Source organism: Rousettus aegyptiacus, unplaced genomic scaffold, assembly GCF_014176215.1.
Source record: "Rousettus aegyptiacus isolate mRouAeg1 unplaced genomic scaffold, mRouAeg1.p scaffold_m13_p_13, whole genome shotgun sequence".
In the NCBI taxonomy this organism is placed as follows: Eukaryota; Metazoa; Chordata; class Mammalia; order Chiroptera; family Pteropodidae; genus Rousettus; species Rousettus aegyptiacus.
The window spans coordinates 3,533,987-3,547,986 of record NW_023416288.1 but is presented as its reverse complement, the minus strand read 5'-3'; the positions used below and the strand labels follow the sequence as shown (position 1 = coordinate 3,547,986).

At 38.0% G+C, this 14,000-nt stretch overlaps 1 pseudogene; it reads left to right on the top strand.

Annotated features, from left to right (window-relative positions):
• The window catches only part of LOC107511474, a 64,067-nt pseudogene extending 52,153 nt beyond the window's left edge, over positions 1-11,914 (top strand).
• Positions 11,915-14,000: the final 2,086 nt, after the last annotated feature.

The following is a 14,000-nucleotide window of genomic DNA, read 5'->3' as shown; positions in this document are numbered from 1 at the left end:
TTCCCACTGCTACCTCTCAATCCATCTCCCTCCCTAGTTACCATCTAAAGCATCTTCTCTACTGGAAAGCCTTCACTGGCTCCCCATTGCTTAGAAAACAAAGCTCACATCTTTTGCATGGTGTACAAAGCCTCTCAGAGTTTTGCTTTTATTATAACTTTCTGCTTTTATCTCCAACTCCTTTCCACAGACTTCCTGCCTTCCATTCTTACCGATCTACTAGTAAGTTTCCTAACTCACATGTCCTTACATTCTCTCTGCCTTTTACACACTGATTGCTCTATCGAGTGTACTCTATCCCCTCTTGCTCATCCTTCAAACCTCAATTATCACCTTCTCTCTTGAGTCTTCCCTAATGTTTCCCCTGCTTCTACCCTTTATATGCTTTTTAATTCAATAAACATTTATTTCTTTATTCAATGAATGTTTATTGGACCCTGAATTAGTTATCTATAACTCTATAACAAATTACCCCAAAATTTAGTGGCCTAAACATTTATTAAACAATAGTTTCCTTGGGTCAGAAATCTCAGTACAGCTTAGCTAGGTTCTCAGGCTTAGTTAGGGTCTCTCATAAGGCTTCAATTAAGGTGTCATTCAGTGTTGCAGTCATCTTAATATTTGACTGTGAAGGATTAACTTTCAAGCTTATTCATGATAGCATAATTGAGTTATTGGAGAGCCATTGGGCTGAAGGCTTCAATTTCTTACTGGCTGTTGGTCTAAGTCAATCCTTAGTTCCTTGCCTCTTCACAAATCATGTCACAACATGGCAGCCGACTTTATCAGGGAAAACAAATGTGTGTGTTGGCGGCGGGGGCGGGGGCGGGGGGGGTGGTGGGAGGGGTCGGGGGTAGGGGGAGACCAGCAAGATGAAATTACAGTCTTTTATAAGCTTATCTCAGAAGTGACACCTCCATTACATTTATCATAAAGTGTTCATTAGAAGCAAGCCACATTCAAAGCTCTAGCCCACATTCAAAGGGAAAAGTTAACACAGGGCATAAATCCAAGAGTGGGGATCATGGTGCCATCTGTAACAGGCAGTAAATACTGGACTAGGTTTCTCCTGCCATTAAGAAACACCTACTCTAGGAAGGGAGGGAGATATGCATGCAAATAGTTGCAGCCATTTGAAAATGATATAATAGAGCAGTACCCAAGTTCATTGGTTAGAAATGTTCTTGGCTGTGAGCTACAGCAAATCCAATTACAGTGGCTTAAACATATCGGAGTTCAGTTTCTTCACATAATATGAAATCTAGAGGCAGATTATTACTACTGTTGGCTTAGTGACCCTTCACAGGAAGGTCAAAATAAGTCTTTAATTCATACTTTTCTTGTCTCATGGCTCCATGATGCTATTGCACCTTCAGGCATTATGTCTTGTTTTAAGGCAAGAAGAAAGGGATGGGAGCATTAGATTTTCTCCTCCCATAGCTTTGTTTTTGTGTTTTGGAAGGAAAACTCTCCTCAGGAGATTTTTTTCTCTCGGAAGCAATGAAGTATCAAAATTAAGAGTATGGATTTTGAAGCCAGACTCAGTAGATTCAAATCCTATCTCAATCAATTATAAGTTGTTTGACTTTGTTGCCTAACTACATCTCACTTTTCACATCTGTAAAATGGTTAGACCACTTTACTTCATAGGATTATTATGTTAATTAAATTATTAAAATTATGCAATGATCTTAGAACAGCACCTATGGGTACTTTATATACCTTTTCACTGTATCACTGATGTTTTTGTCTAACCAGCAAGAACTAGGTCACATGCTTATTCTTGAATGGATCACTGGTTAAAAAGAATGAAATTATATGACTATTTTGGACGAGTGTTTCATCTTGTAAGGCTGGACAGGGACCTAAGATCAAGGGATCCCACCTACCTACTCAACAAATTGGGTTCTCTTGTCGAGGACCAATGTGGCAGAAAAAATAAAGGCTGTTGAGAAGGCAAAGGTATCTTGGGAACTGTGGTTGGACAAATAATAGTTCTTCAAAGGTGTCAATGTCCAAATCCCTGGAAACTTACGTGTTGAAAGGATTTTACAGATGTCAAGGATCCTGAGAGGGGAAAACTGCCCTGGATTATCAGGTAGGCCCAATGGAAAAACAAGGATCCTTATAAAAAAAGAGAGAAGCACGAGGTGTAGAGGCAACGAAGGAGAAGTGAAGACAGAAGCAGACACTGAAGTGATATGATTGCTATCTTTGAAGAAAAATGGGGGCCAAGCAATGTGGGAAGTGTCTAGCAGTTGGAGAAGACAAGGAAAAGGACTTGGAGTCTCCAGAAGGAATACAGCCCTACCGACACTTGATTTTAGCTCAAGGAGATTCATTTCAAATTTCTGATCTTCAGAAATATGAGAAAATAAATTTGTGTTGTTTTAAGACACTAAGTTTGTGGTCATTTGTTAAAGCAGCCATAGGAAACTAATACAGGACAGAAAGGCAGAACCCAGCCTCTGCTCCTTGCTCTTCTGCATGTGTGTCTGAGGCTCACCTTCACCACAGCACTCTCACATCACTCTCACTGGACCACAAAGTCTTGGAAGGCAAGAATGGTCTTATTTCCTCTTGTGTCCTCCAGGCCTACCACATTGTATGACACATAGTAGTAGACATTTAACTATTTCAAATGTCGTAGCCACCAGCCCCTGAAAGACACAGACCACCAGAACTAAGTGAGTTATAGGAAACATACTCTTTATTCAGCCAGCTGGGTGCCAGGGGCACGTAGACCTCAAATTAAGCAGCCCCAAAATGTAGAGGTACAGGGGTTTTAAGCCCAAAATCCCATTTTTCATTCTGTCTAAACACAAAGGTCTATTTTTCTTCTATTAATTACCTGTCAATGCACAGGTCAGGTGTGCAAGCGGGGGTACAGAAGCAGAAAGCTTATTGTTAGAATGTTTTGTTCCTATGGGTGACGGCCTATGTTCTCATGGACATAGCCAAGCAGTAATTTTCCAGCCAGCACACAAACAAATAAATGGATGAGTTATTAAAGAAGTCTCTCACCAAGTAACAATTTAAGGATCACAATGAAAGATGTTAAAATCAATTGCTGAACACAATCAGTGAAAATACCTGGATCCATAGCAATATAAAATACATAGGACCAAATTTTAGGAAACCACAAAGAGAAATATAAAGTGTTCTAACACTACACAGTGTGGTATGTATGTGTTTGTATGTGTGAACTAACACTTTGCTCCCTACAGTGGGATAAAATAAGCAGAGAATTGTGAGTGGGAGAGGGACAACACAAAATTCAACAAGGAAGGGAAAATAAACTCTTAGAATCTTGAATAATGTTTTACTAGAGTAATTAATAAAATAAGAGGCATTTCCAATCTGGATCAATTAGGCAAATTTCTCCCAAATTGAACTCACGTGTAAGAATTTAAGCTATTAAATACATTAAGAGTATTGTTGCTAGATTAAAATATAGGGTTTTTTTTTTTTTTTACGAATTAATATCTTAGTATAGCAAAGGCTCCCAATTTTCAGAGGCAATTTCTTCACTGAAAATCACAAAATAGAAAGTATATTCCCTTAACCACCAAGGCCTAGAAACTACTGGTTTTCTTTAACTGTTATTAATAGGAATTTTAGACGGGAATTGCAACATCTTCAGCTACCAAATCTGGAATATCAAAGTGACTTCCCTTTTGCTGTGCATTTAATTCATTTACTTACTTAACTCAAGCCACTTTCAATTCAGTTTAAAATCAGGAATAATTACACTTAAAGCAAAAAAGAACACCTCTCTTTATAAAGGACATGATCATAGGCTCATACTGCTTCTTACACTTTTCTTTCTTTCTATTACTCAAAAAGAGGAAGAATTTGGTCAGCCAATTTAAGTTTAGTGATGGTGGGATGGGGGAAAAGATTTATGAAAGCTAGAGACCTTTACTATCCATGACAAAACAAAGTTGATCTCTGAGTACAGGCATTGAAGGAAATCAGCTTCAATATTTTCCACTTTTCTATTATCTCACATTTGGGTGCAGGTTACCAGTTTGTCACTCTTAGTCACAAAGGAAGATCCCTTCTCATTTCACTTGGGAAATACTTCCCATAAGCATGAGGTTTCTGAATAATGAGGAAGATAGTAATTAGCAATATTTATATCCTAAGATATAAAGCTTGGGCGCTGTAAACTGACTGCCTGGTTACAAATCCAGATTTACCATTTACTAAATGATTATTCTCAGTTTCCTTCTTTGTAAAGTTGGGGTGATGATAATAATAATAATAGGACGTGTGTTATGGGGTCATTGTGGGTTTTAACCTCACTGGTTAAATGTACAGTATTTAGAACAGATCTTGTCTGCAGTTGGTTTACAATAAATGTTAGACCTTATTATAATCTGTCACTGTTCTGAATGACCTAGTGATTATTTATAGAACTTCTGTATGATTTTTTTTGATCGAATCATGAAATGTTTGTGATAGAAAAAAAAAAATCTTAAAAATCACCTGGTCCAGTCCCTTCAAGCCCTCTTGCCAATCTTTTTTTTTTTTTCACACAGTAGTCAAAGTGATCTATTTCACCTGGCTTAATATTCTAGCTGCTCCCCTCCCCTCATCATGTATTAACAATTCAAGACTGTTTTGCTAAGCTCTGCCCTACCTTGGGCTTCCCAGGAGCTGTTGCTTCTGTCTCAAACACTCTTCCAGTTATCTCACTATTCTAATTCTCTTACCTTAAGGCAAATATAAATTTTCTACCTTAAGGTAGGATCCCATCTGTGTGCTTACAGAGAACTCCTCTACTTTTTCCGCTAGCACTTATCTTTGTCTGTATCCAGTTCAGTGACGGGAAGGGTCATCTTCTCCTTCTCTATAGCTTTATCTTTAAGACTAAGGTCATTACCTGGAACATGGTAGGTGCAAAAAAAAAATATTTGTTTTATTAATGAATCACTAAATCAATGATTTTTCCCCAGGGTACTCAGGGCAAAAATAGGATTAGAATTAACGTTTCTTTCCTCCATAGGCATTGATCAATTCTTTGGACAAAATGGAAAGGCTTTGTTTAGTAGTCATTGAAGATGTCAGAAGAAATATTTTTTTCAAATAACAAACATAAACACTCTTACATAAATAAAGCACCAGGATTATATTTTAAATATCTATTCCTTGCCTTGGCTTCTTATAAACATGAACATATTTTCATTTCTTGATTTTATCCTTTTCACTTGGCAGATAATGGTTTTTTTCTTTGTGTGTGTATGTTTAATGGAGCTGAGATTAACATGGATATTTTTACTTGACAGTTTCAATTTCTGAAGCTTCTTCTTATAACCAAACATCTTTAATTTGATACTATATCAGTGGTTAGGAAGGGAAATTTTTTATGATGGGAAGTATCTGTCTCATAGTTACTGACTACTGTAATTGTGAGAAAGAAAATAAAATAAAATCATCCACCTGATCTCATAAATGTGCTGAAAGTCTTAAATTAAGAAAAGACTGCTTCTCCCCCGTGTAGAATTAAAGAGAAAGCCTCAGAGTATTGATGTTCAATATAAACCATTCCATTTCAGCCTTCATATCAACTCTGGCAGGAGGAAATGAGACCCCAAAACTCTGCATTTCTGGTAATGCTTTCACTTGTCCTCCCCAGCTACGGGCCCAGGCTCTCTGACTTGCTCTTCTTTGACAATCCCAGCATTAATTTCATTGCATTCTTTTATCTCTGCTTACTTTAGTTACCAGTGGCTGTTCAGGATGCCAGGTCATCTCACCTCCCACCCACTCTAATCCCCAAGCAATTCTGCATATTCTCTTTTACGATTTTATCTCACTCCTTCCCTTTCCAACAGTTCTTTAAAACTTGTGTTCCACCATCATAAAATCTCCTCAATCTTCAGGGAACATTGCCTTCATTTTCTCCCCCTCACAAAAAGGTGGCAATCCCCTCCGGACTCTGCTTCCACTTTGGCTTTCTCAAAGGAAGGCTGTTTTCTTCCCATACTCTGTATGACTGGGATTGGAGGTGGTCCTTGTTTCTCATTACTTCCTATAGCCCATTCTTTCTCTTCCCTCTCTCTTACCAAATGCCAGTTAAAATTTTGAGTCATCGGAATCTGCTACTTGCTACCTCTCTCGTTATCACCTAAGGACTCCTCCTCATTTTTGAAGATTTTACTTTAGGCCTTATCTTGGGTTCGGGTTCCCCATGAAACAGATTCTGGAATATTTGTATGAAGGAGGTTTACTGGGGAGTGCACTATGGAGTAACATTTGTAAGGTAATAAAAGAAGTCAGATTAAATTAAAGAGAAATTGATCCATGATGTAGCTGCAAGAGAGTACCCAATTCACTCCGTGGGAGGCACCAGAATTGGAATAGTCCTTCAGAGTCCGCCCCAATTGATAGCATCACTTGAATCTCCTCAGGGACCTACTTCTTTTGAAGTGAAATTTCTTAGGTTCAATGGCTGGGTGGCCTCATGGTTTCCTGAGACTAATGAATTGTGATGCACTAGATATTGTAGGTGTGAAAGAGATGGGAATAGAGCTTGGTGGTAGTACTGGGATCAGAACAGAAGTAAAGCTAGAAGTGAGGTCAGCAGGTTGCATCCGAGACTAAAGTTATGTTGGAGTCAGAACTGAAATGGCAGGCAAGTAGGTCACAGGACAGCAACAATACTTACTTCTTCCAGCGGAAGTTGGAGCTGGCAAGGAATGGGAGGTCACTTCCATGGTCTATCTTCCTTATTACAGCCACAACCTTATATCCTTCACCTTTGTCCCATTGGTCCTACACAGCTCAGTTCTAGAACTTATCTGGAACACAATGAAATCAAATGAATGAATCAGATGTGCAGTTTACCCCCCCTAGCTTATTTGCATTTATAATTCCATTTATATAGAATTAAACATTTATCCATACCAACTTTCTCAGACTTGAAAAGAAATAAAAATGCAGACTTGAAAATTAAATAAAAATATTTAAAATGCATCTTTAAACGTTGAATACTTGACCTCATGGGGAACTGCCAGACAAATTCAGAGAGAAAGACACACCCCAGAGAGAGGAGGAAAGTTGTTGAGGGCTCTCTGAGGTGATCTGCCACTGTTAGGAAAGATACCAAGAAACTTGAGCTTTGATTTAGCAGCCTCGGGGGTAAGGAGACAGAAATTGAGTCCTACACCAGAAAATGCTACAAAACACTCAATAATGAAATAAATCAGTAATAAAATAATTCTGGAAGTACTCTTCCAGAAACTAGAAAGAAGAAAAATTTCCCAACTTCTTTTACGTAGTTAGTATATCCTCGATTCCAAAATTCAATAAGGATAGTATGTGAAGGGAAAAATAGAGGTGAATCTCAACATATAGAAATAGTTGCAAAATCCAGGCATGTGAGATTGGGTTAACATTAAAATCAATCAATCACAACAAAAAATTGAGGTAGAAAAATCATATGATCAACTCAAAAGATTTTTAAAAATACAGCTTAAATGCACTATTAGAATGCAAAGGAATATTATATGCAAATGACAGTGAGTCAACTATAGCTAAATGCCACAATATAAATGAATCTTACATATAAAGTTAGCTAAAGAAGAATATCTATAGCATGATTTCATTTATATAAAGTTTAAAAAAAACAGGCAAAATGCAATTACATTGTTTAGGAATGCATACATAGTTGGTAAAACTATAAAGAAATTTTTACTGTAAATACAAGAATGTTGTTACGTTTAGAAAAGAGAGCCTGTGATTGGATGGGATACATGGCAGGTGCTGTCAATGTTTTATTTCTTGACCTAAGTGGTGGTTACTCAGGTGCCCACTTAATAATTATTGTAATTGTTAAACTTTATGGTTTATGCACTTTTAAATATTTATCTTATTTTTTACACCAAAAAATATTTTTTAAGAAAACATTTCAAGACTCACAGAAGTAAAACTCTCATGGATGCATTTTAGGCACCATGTATGACAAGTAGCAGGAAAACTATTTTTCGGTAAAGTAGGCAGACCCACAGCCCCTTCAGCCACAATACATACTCATCTGTTTTCTCTGCTACTCACACAGGCACTCTTGCCCTCTGCAATCTACCTCACAAGACTGGAAAGCCTGGTCCTTATCATTTATGCATCTGTCTATTGATTTTGCCATGATCTTTCAGAACCAAACAAACCAACTTATGATTAGTTCAACCATAACACATCTTAAATCTAAATTGAAAGCACAGTAATTATTTTCATGTCTTTTAAAAATTTGAATTACACAAACCAATGAACATGATCCCAAAGCAACTAAGATGATTATTTATGCCTTGTAATTTGTCTGGTCGTGGGTCATAAGAAATAAGAAATAAGAAATAAAAGACACTGAAAAAAGTCAATGATAGAAGATACAAATGGAAAACTTAGTGTGTGTGTATATATATATATATATATTTTTTTTTTTTTTGAATAATAGCAACAGCTCATCAGAGAAGCGCTTGGGAGTTGTCGTGGCAACAGTAATACATGAAAGTGAGCCTTTAGCCTCCAAGTCTCCCTTTTCTCTCTTTTCTAGTGCTGGCACTAAATAGTAAAGAATGGTCCCAGATGATGTGTAAAACCTATAATGTTTATAAATTGGTCTCAGTTAACTCATACAACAACCTTGAGTTTCTAAACAAATAATACACTGATGAGTGTTAAGAGAGCAGAGACATCTCCAATGAATGTACAATGCATCCAGGTCCCATAAAATAATATAATATGGCATATGGTTGGGTTTACTGTTGGTTTTCCCATATCAGACCTGATTAGCATCATGTGTAGTTTCAAGTTCTGAATTTTGTTCCATCTTTATGACACTTTGCTGTAATATATCTCATTTCAGCCTTCATATCCCTGGTCTCTAATCAGCCTACATTTATTTATCCATTGTACAATAAATAGGTAGTATAGTATACTGATTAAGATAGTGGAGTTCAGGACTAGATAAACCTAAATTTGAATTCCGGCACTGCCACTTATTTGCTGGGCAATCTTGGGTGACTTACTTAATATTTCCAAAGTTAAAATTCCTCATCTGTAAAATAGAGATAACTATAATTATAAATATAATCCCTCAAATAGGATAGTTTGAGGGTTAAATGAGATAATATCTATAAAAGCACTTAGCACAGAACTTAGTACATATTAAACACTCTAAATATTAATATATTATTATACATAAAATACTACCCATGGCCTATGATTAAAATATCTATAATTATAGATAATTTAAGCAATTTTTTAAATCGCAGAAAAATTAGAGTTTTTAGAATATAATTCTTGAACACTTTATTCAACTTCTGTTTCTGTTGCTGATTTAATGTGTTTTATTTTTCAGTTAATATTTGGAGATACTATTCAAAGATGACTCTGCCAGACTTCTCGCTGCTTTATTATGCTTTTGCTTGGGTCCCAATCTCAATCACAATTAAGAGTGGTAAGCTCTGAGAGACAAGGCTCAGTTTAATTCCTATTCATCTATAGTTCAGTAAGTGAGATAAATAAAGCTTATAAATATGCCATATCTATGAGTATAAAAAAAATAGAAGATTGGACAACAACTGGCAAAAAGCTGAAAGAAATAAGAATAATGTGAAATGACAATCCCACAGCAAGAATTAAAACTCTAATTCAAAAAGATATATGCACCCTTATGTTCATTGCAGCAATATTTATAATAGCCAAAATACAGAAGCAACCTAATATCCATTAATAGATGATTGGATAAAGAAGATGTAATACATACATATAATGGAATATTACTCAGCCATAAAAAGTAATAAAATCTTGCCATTTGCAAAAACATGGATGGACCTAGAGGATATCATGCTAAGTGAAATGTCACACAGAGAAAGACAAATACCAGATGATTTCACTGATATGTGGAATCTAAAAACAAAATAAATGTACAAACAAAACAGAAACACATACAGAAAACGAATTGCTGGTCGCCAGATGGGAAGGGGTTTGGAGGTGAATGAAAAAGGAGAAAGGGATTAAGAAGTACAAATTGACAGTTATAAAAGTGTCATGGAAGTGTAAAGTACACCATAGGGAATATGGTCTATACTATTATAATATTATACTATTATATTATTATAATAACAATATATGGTGTCAGGTACTAGACTTTTCAGGGTGATCACTTCATAAGGTATATAAATATCTAATCACTATGTTATACACCTAAAACTAATGTAAAATTGTATATCAACTGAAATTGAAAAATAAATTTTAAAAAGAGTATGTCAAAAATGTGCAGAAAGGTCTTGGTAAGGCTCATTGCATTCAATTGTTCTAGAAAGCAAAGAAAGATCATAACTAGCCAATTGAGGTCTTATTCACTTAGTCTTGAGGACTTCTGGGTACTTTTCCCAATAGCTAACAGATACCGGTTAGGAGTATAAACTTGAGCCAGGTTGCTTACCTTTTATTTTATTTTTCTTAATCGAAGTGTGTTATACGTTCAGAAGCATGGATATTTTGTGTACAGCTTGATGAACTTTCACAAAATGAACATCTTCATGTACCCAGCACTCAGATAAAGAAATAGAACATTGGTGGCCTAAACCTGAGTCCTGGCCTTTCGCCTTCCTCCCAGAACATGAATTTCAGCATCTGTTCAGCTTTTCCACCAGTTACTGGCCCTTGGGCTCTGTGTAGTCACATAGTTACTGGGTCTGGCCAGCAGCAGCACGGCCAGCGTGTACGCAGGTGCAGGGGGCTCAGCTCTCAGATCTTTGTGTCCCATTCCACCAGCCTCCGAGGTGGTTGAGGGTGCAGGGGCCTGGCTGCAGGAATGGCCTGGTTCTGGAGGGTACAAATGATACCCAGACTAAGAAGGGGACTATGCAATACCTGAATGACCACCTGGCCTCCAACTTGGTGAGGGTGAAGAGCCTGGAAGCTGATAGTTAGAGACTAAAGAGGTAAATCTAAGAACACCTGGAGAAGAGGGGATCCCAGGTCAGAGACTGGGGATGTTACTTCAAGGCCACCAAAGACCTGGGTGCTCAGATCTTTACAAGTTCTGAGGACAATGCCTGCATTGTTCTGCAGATTGACAATGCTTGTCTGGCTACTGATGACTTCAGTCAAGTATGAGATAGGGCTGGCCATGCACCAGTCTGTGGAGAGTGACTCTGTGGGCTCTGAAAGGTCATTGATGACATCACTATCACTCATCTACAGCTGGAGATGGAGATTGAGTCTCTCAGGCAGGAGCTGCTTTTCATGAAGAGAACCATGAAGAGAAAATAAATAGTCTTCAAAAACAGATTGCTAACTCTGGGTTGACCATGGAGTTTGGGTGCCCCCAAATCTCAAGGCTTCAGCAAGATCAGGGCAGACATCTAGGGCCAGTATGATGAAAAGCTTGGAAAAACCATGAGGAGCTAGAAAAGTGTTGATCCCAGCAGATTGAGGAGAGCACCACAGTAGTCACTTTGCAGACCTCTGAGAAAGAAGCTGCTAAGATGACACTCACAGAGCTGAGATACAGCCCAGTCCTTGGAGGATGACCTGGACTTGATAAAAAAAAATCTGAAATCCAGCTTGGAGAAGAGCCTGAGGGAAGTGGAGGCACACTATGCCACGCAGATGTAACAGCTCAACAGGATCCTGCTGCACCTGGAGTCAGAGTTGATCCAGACTTCAGAAGAGGGACAGCGCCAGACCCAGGAGTATGAGGCCCTGTTGAACATCAAGGTCATACCGAAGGCTGAGATCACCACCTACCGCCGCCTGCTGGAAGAAGGGAAGGACTTCGATTCTGGTGATGTCCTGTACATCAACTCCATGTAATTCATCTAAAAGACCACAGCCACCCACAAGATTGTGGATGGCAAAGTGGAAATCTGAGGTCAATGACACCAAAGTCCTGAGGAGTTAAGGTAGCAGAAGTGGAGCACCACTCGAGGGGGGCAGGAGGCTAATAAAATGCTCAGAAACCATCAAAAATAAAAAGAAATAGAACATTATCGGCATAACAGAAGACTTCCTTAGACCCCTTCCCAATCATTACTGACACTTTCCTATTATTGTTGCAAGAAGCAACACCCAAAGGAGGAAATTAAACGCTCAGACAACTTAGTTAAAAGGAGAATTTATTAGCTGGCGGAGAATGTGGGGCTTAACAGCATCGAAACACGAGCTCTCCTTGGTTAGATTTCTTACGGTTTATATACCTTTGTAGTGTCCATGCAAGGGGCACATGATTCCTTTGTCTGAGGTTTTACATGTACCTCATGACTCGGGATGCGGAGCAGTTTTGGGTTGGGGGCTGCAAGAGGGAATTTCTAAACTACTGATCTTATCTTATCTACAGGTCCTTTGTCTTGTAGATGTTGCAAGAGTTTCCAGAAGGCTATTTAGAGATTTATAGGATGTGGTTAATCTATAACCAGCTGAGTCAGTCCTTTCTACAAGCCCTTTCCTTTACATTTTCCAGATGCTTCCTCTCCTTTCTTGTTAGTGTCACTTAGTTTTGTCTTTTAACTCCGTAACTAGTTTAAATATCTTTAAATAAAGATACAATGTATAATTCTGTTCTTTTTCATCAACAATATTCTTGTGAGACTATGATTTATAATAAGAAATATTTATTTGGTCTTTGACCTTTTCCTGACACAGGATTCCTAAAACTCTTTAAATTTCCTAAGTGATGAGAACGATGAAGGTGTCTTTTGTTACGTTAATGCAATGACTTTTGGAAAGCCCTTAGGTAACCTAAGAATGGAAGCTGGTTTCCAGGGGAACCAGCTACAGTGATTAGAGTGTTGGAATTTTCATTCCCAAACCCCCAAACAGGGGTGGGGACAGGGAGAGAGGAGTAGGGCTCAAGGTTGAATCAATCGCCAATGGCCAATGATTTAATCAATGACTATGTAATGAAGCCTGCATAAAAACCCAAAAGGACTGGGTTCAAAGAGTATCAGGTTGGTGAGCATGTGCAGGTGCAGAGAGAGGTGCTTGGAGAGTGCATGGAAACTCTGCACCCTTTCCTCCTACCTTGTCTTGCGCATCTCTTCCATCTGACTGTTTCTGAGTTATATTCTTTTATAATAAACCAGTGATCTACTAAGTAAAATATTTCTCTGAGTTCTGTGAGCTGCCTTAGGAAATTAATTGAACCCAAGAGTTGTTAGAACTTCTAATCTATAGCTAGTCAGTCAGAAGCACAGATGACTGGAATCTAAACAGAGGTGGGAGACTGTTTTGTAGGATTGACCCCCTAATATATGGGGTCTGACACTACCTCTGGATAGATAGTATTCAGAATTGAGTTGTAGGACCACTGGTGTTGAAGAATTGCTCATTGGTGTGGGGAAATACTACCTCCCCCATATGTTGGAATTGGTGACCAGAACATCTAGACACTCACCTGTGTTGTATATGGCTGTGGTTTGCTTATTTTCATTGTATATAGCATTCCATTATATAAATATACTATAATTTTTAAAAATCCATTTACCATTGATGGGCATTTGGGTTGTTCTCATTTGGGGAGTTTTACACATGGTGGTGCAATAAACAGTCTTGTATCTGTCTTTTGGTGTACAGTATGCAGTCTCTTTCATTTTCGTTAGAATGCATATCTAAGAGTGAAAATACTGGATTGTGGAGTATGCAAATGTTGAGCTTAGTAGATACTGGTGAATCAGTATCTTCACTTAGCCAAAGTTGGTTTTGCCAAATTGTACTCTTAATGTAAGGAGGAAGAGAAAGAACTAAAATGTTAATCAGGCTACATTCAGAGACTGCCAGACCAGGAGGATACCTGCAGGACAAAGGAAGATTTCTGCTGGAATTGCTAACAACCCATTTTTCACACCTGTGGAAGGGGAAACAAGAACAACAGTCTTTAAATGGTGCCTTCCACAAATAAAATCATTCATTCCCTGTGGCTAAAACCATGAGGAATCTATGGATTAAAGGCTAGGAACTATCAACAGACCTTTTAGGCTACATACTCTTCC